The sequence below is a fragment of the Pinus tabuliformis genome, chromosome X (genome assembly GCF_031772625.1).
Source record: "Pinus tabuliformis cultivar Carrire ecotype Pingquan chromosome X, CPIR1, whole genome shotgun sequence".
In the NCBI taxonomy this organism is placed as follows: domain Eukaryota; kingdom Viridiplantae; phylum Streptophyta; class Pinopsida; order Pinales; family Pinaceae; genus Pinus; species Pinus tabuliformis.
The window spans coordinates 1,600,618,921-1,600,635,531 of NC_142308.1; positions in this window are offsets into that span (position 1 = coordinate 1,600,618,921).

A 16,611-nucleotide genomic window follows, 5' to 3' on the forward strand; every position below is an offset into this window, starting at 1 on the left:
TCAGTAAAAGTATGTTCCTGGTCCTCAAATAATTCTGAACAAGTAGATGAGCAGATCTCCTCTTGGAAAAACATTTCAAACATGAGACATATGAAGAAGAATCTGAAAGGTAGTGCTGAATGTTCTGATCTTCTATAGTCTGAATATTATTTTGATCATCTTCATATGATATAACAACCAAATAGTCATGTTTCTCATTACATTCATCAATCATAAGAAAAGAAACTTCAGATGATTCTTGATACTCAAATATGACATTTCTATCATCTACCAATGATTCATCCAAGGAAACTTTTTCACTTACTTGAGCGAAGATCTCATCTTGTTTTTCATAGAGGGAATGAACTACCTCCTCGTGAAGATCTAGTTCCAGTGGGATGAGAGCATTTAGGTATGTAACTCTGTTTTCTTCATTTGAGGCAGCCTCAACAATGCAACTCTCTTTTATGAGATCCATAACAACATGTTTTTCCTCATCACAATCTCTCTCTCGATTTGATTTATCATCATCATTATCTGAGATTGGAACATCATTTTCCTGCGTATCATCTTTTATTTCAACCAGATCTGAAATAAAACTTCTTATCTCATCATTTTCAGCAGTATGGAAATCTTCAACCTGCTGATCTTGATAAGTATCCTCTAAGATTTCTATATGCTGCTAAAACGAATTTTCATACAATGCTTCCATGATTTCTCCGTCCATCAATTCATTATCTCCGTAAAAATTCTCAAGATCTTCAATGAAACTACTAACGTGTTCACAACAATTCTGCACTGATAATAAGGATGAACAAGATTCTTTATACCTTTTAAAGAATATTGTATGAAAATCATTTAAACAATAAATAGAAGCAAGTGGCAAACTTCCATACCAAGATCAGGCTTCATCTTCTAGAGTAGCCATAAACATTTTCATCAAACAGTCTTCAGGAAAATTAATCTTTAATTTATGCACATGAATGTGAAATTTCACCAGATGAAGAGCAACGTCATTACCTTCCACATTTCTAAACATAGGCAAATTCTGAAGCCAATCCACCTTGGGCATTTTATTTGGAAAACCTGGGATGTGATCTCGGCTCATGGGAGCGTATCTTCTTGCAACCCGTTCCATCTTGAAAATCTTAAAACCACTGATCTTCCTGCAGTGGAGTCACCAGGTGAATTATTTATTTCTAGATTTTTCAGTGAGTGGAGTCGCCAGGTGAATGATTTCAGCCTTGCGGTGTCTAATCGTTGTCCACCATCAACCATCAGATCTAACTTGATACATGTACATGGGCAATTTACAAGTCAAGTTTCATGATTACAAGCTAGACCAGAGATTGACTGAAGCAGCGTGTATCTACTTCTGCTACTGCAAAGCAAAAGCGTTTCGAAGGCTACCTGGCATAACTTCAGGCTCCATCTATAGCTTATAAAACAAATGACATCAACAAGCAAACCATTTTCTTTCACCAGTATGGGCGCCACTATGTTAGAGCCTAGATTTACCTCGGGCTGAAAAGGTAAGATTCTAGGTCCACATCAAACCACGCTCAGCCTCGTAGCTAGCCCTACGAGGACAGGAGAGGGCTCTCTCCAGGTCAATCTAAGCAAAAGATGATCTATGGGGCTTGAGATGACTGAAATACAAACTAATTTTAGACTAGGTATGAAGTGCAAGGATTTGATTTGATTTTTTGGGAGTTTTATTGGAATCAAGGGAAAGGCAAATTTGGATCCAGGGATGAGGCCAAATTTTTGCAGAGTTCCGATTGGGGCAAGGTAGGCAATAGTTTTGATGCTTGAGATTAAATGAATGGATAGAAAAGACCGTTGAGGAGCTGAAGAGGGAAAGAGGATTCCAAGAATCCTCTTCAAACTGAAGAAAACATTGAAAATTAAACAAATTTTAAGGCAGAGCACAACAAGCTAATGGATTCTACCTTTTATCACTCAATTTGTTTAATTTCATAAGCAAAGAGAAGGGAAATGGCATACATGAAACATCAACAAAATTACAATTGCATGAAGAAAAACACCATAAAAACACAAAGCCACAAGGATCCCAACAAGTGTTGCAAAACCCTGTTCTTTCCTTTGCCAAAAATGCAAAAATCAAATGTACAATGAAGTGCCAAGCAATCCCAAGTGTCCAACCATGAAAATGACTGAGAAATTACATGATATAGACAAGCTTAACTCCCTCCCATTCCTCTAGGGGTCAAGCTCACATGTTTAGGAGCTGATCCAACTGATTCTAAACTAGGAACTAGAAATTAGGCCATGAAACTGCCTGCCTCTATAAACTAGGGAACTGATTCATTCAGTTTCAAACAACTTTTTAACTGATGAATCTACCTTACCAAGTGAGAATTTGACATATTTACATTATGATCCATCAATATACATGAAATTACATCAAAAATTTGCCGTTAAGAAAGTGAAAAAGTCAAACTAGGCGAAGCTGGGCAAAAAACAGAGCAAAACTTGGTCAAACTGGCAATTTTTCCTCTATGCATCATGCTTGATTCTCTATGCGTCACGCCAATTTGGAGCTGATTTTGATGCACTTCCCAAAGTCTAAATTGAACTCATGATAGCTCGTTGGAAAGCCCTACCTGTCTACTTTCCAAACCAAGTAGAATGTTTCAATTTGGTTTCCATTTGCCCCCCCCCAAAAGTTAGTTCTCCCAACACTACTTCCTATGTGTCAAAATAGGGGCAGTGAGGTCATTTTTTGAGTGTTTTTTGACCTTTTGAGGGCTCAAAACTTGCCCAAATTTCTTGGACATAGGTAGGCAAGCATAAGTTTTCTTTAAAAATCCAGAAATGCAATTTTTTTGTGATTTGGAGCCCTCTAGCAAAAGTGAGCGCCACATGGCGCGGCGCATAGGGAGGAAAACTCTGTTTTTTGTGCAAAAATTTCCAAAATGCAAAAATTGCTCCAAATTTCTTGAAATTTGGGCTGAGTCATCTCTATCAAGTGTTGTGATGGGCCAAGGAAGCCTCAGCCAAGATTTGAAGTCCTTCATCCTCTTTTTCAACGTTTTAGTGTCCTCCTGGTGCATGCAGTTTCAGTGGTGGAAATCACTGTCTTGTTCATATGATATGTCGATGTCCACCTCCATGGTGCTGCAAGGTGTTGAAAATGAGAAATGAAGACTTGATGTCTTTGTCTCCAAATGCCAAATATGCCAAAGGGAAATGAGGGACTGTGAGAAATATGGAACAGTAGGTATAATGGAGTGAGGGAAAGGATATGGTTCAATCAAGTGAAGTCTGCAATGTGAGGACAGTCACTTGATTGTGTTTTAGGAGTGTGAGGTTTGGGGATTTAGGAATTTGGAAAATGGTATGGGAAATAGAGAGTAATAGGGTATGGTAGGGTTTAGGGGTAGGAAAATAGGACTTTAGAAATAAGTGATTTGGGATGTAGAGGAACAGGGGATTTAATCGGGATGATGGGTTTAAGGTGAGGGAAAGATAGTGGAGAATTAAGGGACTAAGGGACTGTTTGGGATAGATTTTAGTTTAGGGAAATGTGGGATGTTTTTGCATTTTTGTATAAGATTAGGGTTTGGGGATTTAAAATTGGGATTTTGGGAAAGGAAACTTGGGATAGAGGATTAGTGAATTTAGGGGCTAGGGGAACTTAGGGATGAAATCAAGGGACAAATAGGAGAAGGGAGTGATGGAGGAATGATAAAATTGGTAGCAAATAGTTAATCAAACCCTAGGCAGCAAGTTTCTTGGAATTTCAAATGGTAGGGTTTGATTTTTTGTTTAAAACAATTACCATTCTTCAACCACCGTGATATAAGCACAAACTTGGATAAAACACAATGACGGAGGCTCTACCTACTTGTCACAAGGCAAATCCGTGCGATTTGGGCAATTTGATGAAGTTTTGAGAAAATCGAGCTTGGAAGCTCTATGTGCCACGCGTCAATCCCAATGCGCCGCACCTTCTCTATGCGCCGCGCCAGTGTATTTTTACACTGGAAATTTGAGCCTATGTGCGCCGCGCCACCTGCCCTATGCGTATCACTTTTTGCAGGAGACTTTTGGAGGCCTTTCCAATGTCCAAATTGGGCGCAGGATAGCTCGTTAGAAAGGTATTTGAGTCTAATTTCGAAAAAAACTAGAATTTTTTAATTTGGAGCTCATTTTCCCTATCAAAAATTAAATCTCCCAAGACTTGTTAAAATGTGCAAAATGAGGTTGCCTAAAGGCAGAGTGTTGTTGCAGTCAATATTTGAAGGTCTTACTCAACTCCAAATTGAGCACATGATAGCTAATTGGAAATTTATTTGTGTCTAGTTATCATTTGACATATCAAGCAAGTCATTTGGCCAACGAAGCTAGGAGAAAACGTGATTTTCCCAAGGTCACTTCAGAGGTGCATCAATTCTCCTGAGGCAACTGTATTTTTGACATTTATCCTAAACCATGGCACCTGTGTGAAACGTGAAGGAGGTTTTTCTTCCTTGGCCTATTTTAGACAAGAACCTCTCTCAGATTTCCAAAATTCATCTTTTATTCCTCAGAAACATCATTTGAGTAAACCCTACCCCGATTTGTGGAACAAGGGATTTGTTGAAATGAAGCGAAATGAAGGAGATAAGGGGCTTCTATATCCTTGAGAAAATTTTGGGAAGTAGGGAGAGATGTTAGGAAGTAGGGGAAAGTGGAATTTCAAATATTGAGTGAGGGGAAGGGGTCCAAAATGGCAAAACACAGGTCTAGCCTTGAAAATTGCCAAGTTGTAGCAAGAAACTAAGGTTTGTGCGAAAATGAGGAATTTGGGGAATCTCAGAGATGGGAAGTGTTTAATAAGGTACATTAAGGATAGGGGAAGGTGTATGAATATTAGGATACAAGTTTTGTTGATGATTTGACCATCCAAGAGAAATTACCTTCAAAACCCTAGGAGAGGGAAATGAACCTTACCTAGGCGCAACTGAAGCATGAACAAGGTATAAAATGATCCAGTGGAACTTGACATGATGATGACAACCCTCTGAATGATGGTAGACTCAGCTGAATGGTGACATGGACCGTCATTTGGATAATTTTGAAAGGAGTAAAATCAAACCCTAGACCTAATACCTAGTGACCAAATTTTACTTGAAGACTAACTAAAATGACAAAATTTGACCTTGACACCTTAAAATCACTTTGTAAGAGCATGTTTGATCACTGGAGGAAGACTGCAAAGACTGAAACTAACAGGGCCGATGTTGAACCTGGGTCTACGTGTTGTTTTGTCCTGTCTACTTCCCCAATCATCTGCCCCGTGGACATCTCCTAGCCCTCCTCGGGCTCTTTTGTTGGCGTTGTTGTGGTTTCTGCCGTCAGCGCCGTTGCTGCTGCATCAGTTGTCTTCTGTTGTGCGGTTGCTTCTTGTTCTGGCGCTTCCTTTCAGCTAGCTGCATGATGCGCAGCTTGGTGTCCTTCTTCTTTTGCTAGGCTGCGGCCTTCTCCATTCCCGCCAAGTTTGGGGCGCGCCACTCCGGAGGCCATGACTCCATCACTGCGAAGATCGCATCATCCATTACGATGAACAGAAGCTTCACCCATTTCTGCACTTGATCCTTGTGCACCCAAATATACATGTTATGCATATCTGCCTTGAACTCTGTCGAGCTTTACAAGCTGTTATAAAACCGTGGGAGACAGGCGCGGCCTTCTATTGATCCATATTTGGATGCCCGCCTCCATGAACACCCAAAACACCTTCGTCTCGCGAATCCTCTTCACGTCTTTTGTAGCCTAGAGCGAGGTGTACCTCGCGGCATTGGGAAAATCATGCTAAATACTAGGAAACTAGATGTCCTCCGGCAATTCCCCTACAACCAACAAGATGGATAAGAGCAACCACGTGTAGTGGAAGGCCTTACCCTGCTCTTGGGCCTCCTTGCAGTTCGTCAGAAACTCCTCACAAAGGAACTGCACCCAGTTGAACTATACCCCCTCCGTGCACCTCTCTGTCAGTGCAATCACAGACGTGGGCATTCGTTGGTGTGGCATTTCCTCATCAACTTGCTAGCCAGTAGCTTGGTGGCTACATGCACCCCTTTGTCCTTAATGCTTGCGATTGCGTACCCCCGCTTTTTCTTCTCTAGTTTATACTTGCCCTTCATAGCTTTTGCGAGGGCTAGGTCGCTGATTTTTCCTGTTATGGCCGCGGGGTCATGTCCTTTGAAGGGCAGTTGAGAAATTATGTGAATTAGGTCAGGCATGATGGGAATAAACTCCTCTCGTCAGAGATACCCATCATGCACCAGACACAGCAGCTACCTAATGATCAAAATGGTGATGGGTGCACGGTGGTAGTGGGGTATCCATCGCAGATGGAGTAACCCAGCCTTCTGCACACTGCACAACCATTTTTCCAGCTCAGGCCCCTCTGAATTCTAATTCATTAAACTCTTTGTGGCTAGGTGTGGGAACTTCTCGTTGTCTACGAGATCCCAATCCTCAAATGTCATGGTATGTACTTGTCCCAAAGGCAGACCTTCAAACCTTATAGCGTCGGGGAGGAGCGGGGTCTGGAGCGCACTCTTCGTGGCCTCTAGGTCTTTTGGTATCTTGGCTTTCCCTTTCCACGGGGGGATGTACGTAGGTAACTTTCTTGCGGAAGGCTTTGGTGAGGCATCATCCTCCACATCGTCTTGCACCTCAATTTAAGCGATTAGAGCTTGCAAGTCTTATTTTTCATCGTTTGATTCAACGGTGATGCCTTTTCCTTTCCATTAACAATTTGTCAAACCGTGGGTTTCTTGGGGATACACGAACTGGGCCCATAGTCTACTTATCTTTCTTCCATCATGGAATTCGTGGTGATTTTGGAACTTTTGGCGCAACTGCTACCTCTTCGGGCTCCTTATGGGACATATGGGGCTCCACAGTATCTTTGGCAAATCACACTCTTGTTCTGGCAGCGGTCATCGTGTCTACAGTCAAAGGTGGTAAGAGTACGCGGTGCTTACTGCTCTGTAATTTCTCAATTCTCAAACAACCAAGTGTTGGCTTGTGGCTAGCCATGGGGATTTTATAACACTTTTTGATTTTGAATTCGAACATTCCCCCCACTTCTGAGTCATTAATGCCTTCTTGGTGACAGATCGTCCCAAATCTAGCTCTTAATTCGTGTCTTAATTGCATGTCGCCCACTCCTCTTTGCCTTAAATTAGACATCTTGTCGTGAACAATGACACCAACGGTCACCTCCCAACCTACTTGCATGGCAGTGTAGTTCCCTATGCGTAGGTGTGACCCCTGTGACATACTGATCCTGCACGCAACCTCCTTATCGTGCAGATCCCATACAGACTCTTTTATATCTCTTTCAACTACTTGGAGCGTTGAGACTGTGCTCCTTGTGGATATTTAGGTGGTCGCACCACCTGTGCAAGGCTTCAATTCACCTTCCAGCCTAGTTGTGGGCACTTTTCAATTACCCTCACGACAGTCAATGCCACACATTCTTCCTTATAAGGTGCGCTCTCCTGTTTATTTTTCTGGTAAGGTGTGGTTGTAGCCATGGTAGCAGAGCCACAAATTCTTGGCAGCAGTCTTCTAATGCAGTAGTATGGCTACCCATATCTTGTTCTTTCATTCTTAGTTTATTAATGCGACATGCTTGCATGATTTCATTTTGCGGTTTGTTGATTTCTATGTCCATTAACATGCTTTTCTTCGTCATTTGTACCCAATCTTCACGAAGTTTAAGGTTCCCTCGCCAAATGGCTTCCTATAACTACATATTTCCTTCGTACGGGTCCTCGCGTGCTATCACACCTATGAGAGCTATTGCGTGAGGATTCTTTTCTTCCAAAATTATGATCTCAACTATCCTCTTCAGCTTCAGAATCATCTCCATGCTCAGGTTTTTGCACATGGCCCTATAGGCCCATCGAACCGCTAGTACGCGCTGGTCCGAATCAGTTCGTCTCGCCTAGTGAACCCTATTTAGGACTCTGCATACCTTCTTGAATGCTTATACGTGGAATGTTTGTGGTGTGTGTCACCTTTCCTGCTATTGCGTGCTATTCCGATTTTCAATCCTTCGTTTGGGGTGTGCTTGAATGGGCTGCACAACACATGTATGTACCCATCTACATAGGTGGGCATGCAAGTTGCTCCGTCCTTGCTGTTCGACTCTCATTCGAAGCTAGGGACTTCCAAACCATAGGCGCATCATCCTTCTACATCTGCGCCAGTCCTCAAAATTTCCTTGATCTATACCCTACCATCATGTGGGTGTTGCGCATAGTGCCCACTTCAATGCATCGAACTGCTGTTGTTCTGGTACTGCGCTTTCAAATTTTTTCAAGAATTCATCCACCTCTGTCAATCCATCATATGTCGGCAACTCTCTTGCCTCCATTTTCATGCAATGCAATGATCTAACCATCATGTTTCAATTCAGCATCGTTACTTCATGCAATCGATTCTGCCATCACTCTACTTCTTCATCTAAATCCGAACTGCAGGAGCTTTCACGCTCCCACGAGATCCTCCCATCTGCAGTCGGATTCACCCAATCCTAGTCTCACATAGTTATCTTGTAAATATAATCAAGATCATCGTTGCTTTCATTGTCTTACACTGGTTCAATGTAGCACGCTCCTTGTTGTGGGGAAAAGTATCCGATGCGGATGACACTAACCCTTTCTAAAGGTGACAGACTTTAGCAACAACTGAATGACAAAGTTTTCATGTTCATCTTTATGAAAGCACAGAGAGAATAGAAAGAGGATCAACCAACCTGGTGTCTTGCGCTTAGTCGATCCTTGTCCTTCTCGCTTTGTATCCCGTTCCCAGCTCTTTACTCTCCAAGCCGATCCAGCTACACACAGAATCTGCACAACAAAAGGGAGCAAACTACGAGATACAAGCAATCATAATTGAAGCATGGATTAGGTTGCATCAAATATACATGTAAACACAAAAGCATCTATGTAAAACAAGTATATAGAAGAACATGCAAACTTTATTGATAGAAAGTAACAGGGTTCCAGAGGAAGTTACAACCAATGATGTTGGCCCCAATCCAGCAGCACCTCCTCGGCAGCAAGAACTCTCTTCTTCACCTCTAGTAAAACAATCACCCAATAATCCTGGCAGTATACCAACAGCACCTCCTTGCTTATACAAAATTCCAGCCTCCCTAGACCTCATAGAAGAGCTCTATATATAGGAGGGAAGAGGAAAGGATGAGTCAGCTGGAGGCTGGCATATAGCTGACTAGTGTCCTCTCCATCTTCAGTTAATCTTCAGTTCGTGTGTCCACTTGGAGATCCTTGCTTACACATGGTGATCAAGTACCTCTTACTCATCACAGGGCGAATCTCATGAACCAAGTGTCATTTTGGAAGCTTCCTGGGCAATTGACACCTTGCAGGATGACTGTGCCACTTGGCCAATCTCGCCCAGCGCAGGTAGCCTTCATTGTTTTTGACTTCCAGCGCAGGTACAGAGTGGGACAGTTGCAATACAGCGCAGATGCTCAGTTAAGCAGCTGACATGATCCAAAATAAGCCTGTTTTGAAGTGTTTTCAGGTGGAGAACTGATTGGAAGTGCTGTTGTTTGATGACCTTGTTCTTTTAGGGGTAAGAACAACATATTTAGGGACTGAGGATCCCTGTAATTATTGACATTCCATGCTCCTTGACGCGAGGCACAAAAATGTCTATAACAGTTGCCCCCTAAAGTATGAGGCCGTTTATCGGGTGAAATGCTTTAGCTAGAGGATCCGAAGTTCGTTCCAGTGCTGAGGAGAGTGCCCTGTAATACAATACAATACAATACATTATTTTTCATTCATCATTATTCTCATGATCTAGCTGAGGCGGGCATTCCCATGCTCAGCTTTCTATAAATACATTTTGGTACATATGACAGACGATCGTCTGAAGATAGACTGATAATTTTCTGCTGAAACTATCATCCTTTGAATAGGATGATCATCTGCTGCAATGATGTACATGGCAAATGTTTTTATATTTCCTGAATATATATCGCAGCCCGGATGGATGAAACTAGATCCGGGGTCTTCAAACTCGTTCGATCTTCACTCTAAGTACAAGTCGATCCATGTGAGAATTGCGCTGAAGTCGAACATGGAAAGACATCGCTTGATTACCGGTCAATAATGAAAACCGTTAACAAGCGCGAGAGGGATCACCAATAATGACGATGACCCTCAAGGTACTGCAGTACAATTCACGTGGCGTGAAAAAGGACTTGGCGTCGAACGCCACGCAAAATCTTCTGGTCGAAGGTCATTGATGTATACCTGTCGCCGGAAGTGAGAAACTTGCCATTGAGGCATGCAAGCTTCAAAGTACTGATGGGGGTGTTCCTAGATCAACTTCTTGGATAATGAGCTGAAGTCGACAAGAAGCGATCCGTCAAAGGAGGGCCTTAATGAATCCCACATCAATGACAGGGAACGGAGCTAATGACTTTAGTGGAGGTGAAAACAAACTGTGAAATATGATTCAGGGTGGCGATCATGAATGGATGAAGGATAATGTATGGTAGTGGATGGGACACGGTTGACACTTCCAGAATGACCCCTCTTGAACATATAACGACACTGATGCGATGGATCGGTAGCATTACCCCAAATGTGGATGGTGTGGCGAGGACCATGGTGATGAGACCGGTGAATGAAACAACCCAACCCGATAAGGTACGGAGGAAAAGTGTCATGTCCAAGAGTGACTTGCTACCTTTAAACTTTGATGTTCTCCCAATTTTTCCCCAGTCATTTCTGACCAGTACCTCTTTATTTTTGTCAAGCTTGAGGAGGATAACATATGCTTGTTCTATAACCTGCCCTTCGGGCAAGCCTATCGCTATGATTTAACGAGCCTAGCGATAGGGAAACTCGTTCTCGTCTAAAGACAAGTTTGTCGCTATTTAATCATTTTAACGAGTCTAACGACAAAGAAAACTCGGTCCTTTTCATTTTTAGAGAGTCTGAAAAGGTACGGAAAGTCAACTCCATAATTCCTTTTTCGTCAGCAAATCCCTTAAGTCCGAAAAAGTATAAAACAATACAGAAGGGATGGCTGTTCGGTACTTTTAACGAGCCGAACAAGACAAGCGCTCGATCCTTTTGTGCAATAATCCCTCAAGTCCAAAAAGATTAAAATTTAGAGGAGGGATAGCGTTCCGGTCATTTAACGAGCTGGAAGGCCAAAACTCGGCAAACTTTTCATATTTTACGAGTCAGTGAAAAGAGCTGAAAGAAGACTCGTCTTTTGAGGAACGAGTGATAAACAAGGATAGCTACAGATTCCAGGTACAGGTTGGAATTTTCCAATCACGGCAGTGTCACAAGGATGGCTAGGTGAAATCACTCTTCGCAGTTGTTCCTCAAAATGGGTAAACACACAAATGGAAGTGAATGATCGGCCCAATGAAAAGTGGAGGTGACGGTGCACAAACACGACCAAGGCCTTTATGGCTGATGAATTTACGATCTCAAAAGGTTATTTACCGGTACTGGGTTCATTTTTTAAAGAGCTTGAATGCGCCAAAACACTGCTCAAAAGCTTATGTTTATTTTTTAACGAGCATGAACTATGACGCTAAAACTGCTCGGATCTTTGCATGCCCCCAGCATCATAATGACGCATGTCAAAGGAGGGTGCCCCCCAAGCTTCATTGCAATCAACTCGGTGATTGGAATGAAGGTTTACCTTTGAATTTTGAAAAGGGGATTTGTTTCATTTTTTAATGAGGTTGACATAATAGAAGAACTATCCTCATGACTCCTTGTTTCATTTTTTAACGAGGTTGACACGAGATAAGAACCGTCCTCAGGGCCCACTGTATTTACAGTATTTCCATTAGGGCGACGATCCATGCTGACAAAATATTTAGGAATCTTCTGAATCCGTTGGATATGGAAGATTTTATATTGTAGGTTTCCACTGTGGCTACTTCCGCCAGATTACCTGCCGGCGGTAGGGCAAAAGTACCCATTAAGGTTGGGTCTTTTAGGAGACCTACTCCAATATTTTGGAGCGATTGATTACTCTCATGGATCATTGTGCTGCTTCCCGTAACTTGAGAACTGTTGGGGAGAAATGTTTGTTGGTCGACGATTGTAATTTTTCCTTGAAAAGGAAATACAATCCTCCTGAAGTAGGTCGACACAACTGCGGCCATGGCATATATCCAGGGCCTTCCTAGTAGGATGTTGTAATCGAGGTTTCCATCAATTACTTCAACATCAATTCCTACTGTTTTGCCCCCTAGTTCAACTTGCAAGTTACTTAAAATCCCGTATGGAGTGTATGATCGTCCATCAAATGCTTTTAACGTCGTTGACGATTTCGACAAGGGTGGTGAGCCTAAATCTTTCCAGCAACTCATCGACATAAGACATGTAGATGCCCCCTCATCAATAATTGTTCGATGAACAGTTTTGTTGAGGGCGTTCACTTTAACAAGGAAAGCTTGTTGAGCTGGTAACTTAGGGTCATATCCTTTATGATCAAAGGCCACAAAATTGGAATCCATTGGGCCAATCTCACCTATGGCTGATAATAAAGCTTGCTCTTGGGAGGTGCAATTTTGCACTACCTCAGGTGTCGACATAGCGGACGATGATTGAGCCAGGTCCTCTATTATATTATAATCCTGTGTTACTTTTGCACGAGGATTAAATGTCGATTTGTGTACTACTCCCTTTGGCGAGTTTATTATTGGCTTAGGAACGATGGGCGGCACAACTTCGTTCAAAGTTGTTGTCGAACTACTAGGTTGTTTATCAGCCTTGTTATTCGACCGCTGTGGATTCCGGTAACCTTTATCCCTTGTCAAAGCATTATTCTGCTGCTTTGAGGTGGACAACATAAGCACTTGGGATCGGGAAGCATTTTGATTGGCAACCAGATTTTGACCAGGATTAGGAAACGGATCATTCAACACAGCTGATGTTTTCGGACTCTTAAAGAATCTTTTAAGCTCAGCTTTGCATGGACAATCTGCTGTCCAATGATCCTCATCGCATATATGACACCCCGAAGGGGGTTTCCCTTTCTTTTTCTTCTTGCCCCCTGGTTGCTTCAGTTGTTTGCCCTTGTCGTCCGACACGGCACTTACTTCCGAGGCAAGAAGTTCTTCATTTGCATTTTGATTCGAAGTCTTACGGGTTTTCTTAGACGAATCCCGTGTTGACTTTGCGTTTGCAGTGCCAATCACACCATTGCTGGCATGAGAGTCACTATTTGATCCAGGAGGGGGAGGAATTGAAAATTCCGGTCTAGGGGCGTCAGGTATCTTGTCATAGAGCGTGCCAGACTGAGTATATACTAAGTCCAAATATTGAGCACGAGCAATAACTTGCTCCTCTGTTACGACGCCTCCCTTGGCCACATCTTCTGTTATTTCCGGCAGAAGCGACTTTATAAACCACTCAGCTAATAGCTGATCTGGAACATAGGTTTTTACCATTCTGCGACGACGACGCCACTCATGTATATGATCAGATATATGTGTGGCCGTTGTCTGCTTGAAATTGGTCAAGATCTCAGTTCCAGTTTCGTACCTTATAGGTAACTGAAAGTGTGTTAAGAAAGTCGTGGCTAGGGAACTAAAATTGTCGAACGAGGCTCTAGGTAATTCAATATACCATTTAGCCGCCGGACCGGTCAATGTCCTCTGGAAAAGGCGAAGCCTTATTGAATCATCATTCAAGGTATTCGACGAACACCACAGATGGAATGTCATCACATGATTCGACGGGTCTTCACCCGGATTTCCATTGAATTTAGGAATGTCCGAAGGAAGTTTGTGAGGAATCGCGGGTCACCAATGGGCATAGGCGATTGGATCGTTCGTCAATCGATGTAAATCTGGTAATTCTAAGGTCGCCACGAATGGCAACTGCTGATTCAGGTTTGGCGAGGCGTACCCAGGATACGATGGAATCGCCTGAGCAGTAGGTCTTTGCACACCAGCATAATGCAACTGATGTTGATATGACTGATATGGTTGGTGGGCTTGGCCACTGTAAAGTGGTTGGTTTAACCCATTCTGAATATAGGGTTGCCCACTATTTGCAAAGATCTGTTGCTCAGATCCCTGGTACACCTGTCGAAACTGAGGTTGTTGGTACTGCACCATCCATGGTTGTGAAGCCATGTTCTGCTGTGCAACACTAACCGACGGACCAAGATGCGATTGGATCTGTGTCGTCCCGGCAGTTGGCGATTGTGGTTGTGTTGCAGGGTCAACTGGCTGTTGCATTACAACTTGTGGTTGACATACAACAGGTATCGATTGAACTTGCGACACGGTTACAATTGCTGGCGTCGTCGGGATACTAGACATAGGTACACATTGTTGCATGGAATATACAACTCTTGGTTGTTGGGGTAACATAGGTACCCAACTACCCGTCGTTACTTCAGTCAAACCTGAATTTGGTTGAAAACTGCCGTATGGGTATCCCCCCGGAAGAGGAAGTGAAAGGGCATATTGCCCCCCATATGGTAACAATCCGGGACTCAAGGGTATAGATTGCCTTTGAGGACTGGATGGTCTAAACTGATTCCCAAAGGGATCAATTTGTCTAGTTTCAACATAAGAATTACCGGGTATTATACCGGTAGAACAAACTGGAACAGACCAAGTTGTCATAATAGTCCCTGGGTGGACTCCTTCTAGCTGATGAGAGCTAGTCGGGACGGCTGGTATGCCGGCAAACATCGTTGGAATGGCAGCAGGAGCTTCTGCTGTCGCTGTGTCGTTTGGCACAGTCCTAGATGTCGACGGTTGTTCAGACATTTTAAGTCTATCCAATAAACTTCCTAACGATTCCAGTGGCGATAGACAAACTTCTGATGCAGAAGGAAAAAGAGTGGTACCTACTCCAAAATGAATTGGAGTATTTGCTTGCTGGTCCTCTACGATTTCCTCTATTGCAATCAGACCAGGAGGAAGAGGCAGACCGTCAGGTCCGTAAAAGATTTCTGGTGCCGAAGAAGGGGTTGCTTCGACAGCGATAGTTGTTTGAACAACAAGACTCTGTGGACCGGTTTCAGATGGAACTGGTTCAGTTATGCAAGTACTTGTCTTCAGACTAGGATCAGTACAACTGTCCTTCTGTTGCTGTTGAACTTCTTCAATAGAGGCAGGGATTCCAGAAATATTGGGAGTGACCAGAATCTCGGATGTTGTTGGAACTTCCGTTCTAACTTTAAAAGGAGATTTTGACCTGGTCAAGCGAGTTCGCTTCGTCCGTACTACTCTCGGTTCCGGAGACAAAGGTGGTTGACTCGCAAGTCTCCCTGAACGACGGGGTTTTAATTGACTTTCCTCCACGGTTGCGGATTACTTGATCAACTAAAATACAAAAAAGGGGATTATGTTTCCGTATTGAATGAATTTTATTAGACGCTTTTAGACACAACTTTGCTTTTTCATGTTTTAAGAGTCGAGAAAAAGCTAAAGATGACTCTAGTCGCCTTCGATGTATTAACGAGCCCGAAGTGACAAATGCTCGGTTGGACCTTTTCAATTATAGAGTTTGAAAAGAGCCAAAAGAAACTGCTCTGGAGATCTAGGCAGAGGGTGTGCCAAACCTTTCGCGAAACCACAGAATACGTTTTACGGTACGGGTGGTCGATCTTCGTGAATGTTGTGTTCACTGCATCGCGATCAATAGGGCGGTCGACACGGCTTCCTAAGGATAAAGGATAATTGCCTATAGGGGTCTCCCAATATACGCGACGGTACGCGGGAGCTCAAATCCGTATTAGTGCTATCGTCCCTCAGGAGGAATCACCCACCTTCGTAGAGATCGACAGTCACTACGTTTAACAACGCCGGAACACGTCTCTACCTAGACCTCTATTGTGAGCGTTATGTTACAATGCGTTGTTAGATTCATTCAATATATTTTAAGTTGATCTTGTTTATCAGTTTGTCTTTCAGGATCACCACGAGATGTATTGGTACAAATTCCTAAATGCAGCTAAAATGATAAGCAAGCTTTCACAATCTTTTTAGCTTTGAAAATCCTAGCTACTGAAGGGAGAGAAAAACAATATCTTTCCACACAGAGCACAAAGCACAAACTAATGCACTTTCTCCTAGATCAGACACCCAAACTTATCAAAAATGCAAATGCAAGATGCATGTATTTCTTTTCTTTTCCTTTAATGTTGATGCTTAACAAAAGGAAAACTGTTGTATGACTTTCGAATTCAATTTGAAGCGTAAACAAACAAGTATTGTCTAAATGAAAAGACGCTTTACAGGTACTTGTTTTACACCAAAAATATATGAATTCAAACCATAAAGTGAAAACAAACCAACTTAAACAGCTATGAACAGTAATAACACTAACTCATAAGATCGCAATCTAAGAGGCCACAGCTACTAGGTTCGCTTTTCACAATGGGAAATTGTAACTGAAACAAGAAATACTGAAAGAACGTTTACAATTTCATCACACAACTGAGGCGAAATAATGTCAAGGAGATAAGGTCTACAGCAAATACAATAACCAGCAAGCAATCAGCCAAAAAACAAGCGCAAACAGGGCCAAGACACAAAGGAAGAGCTGAGCTAGACTAAGGCCAACTGGACCA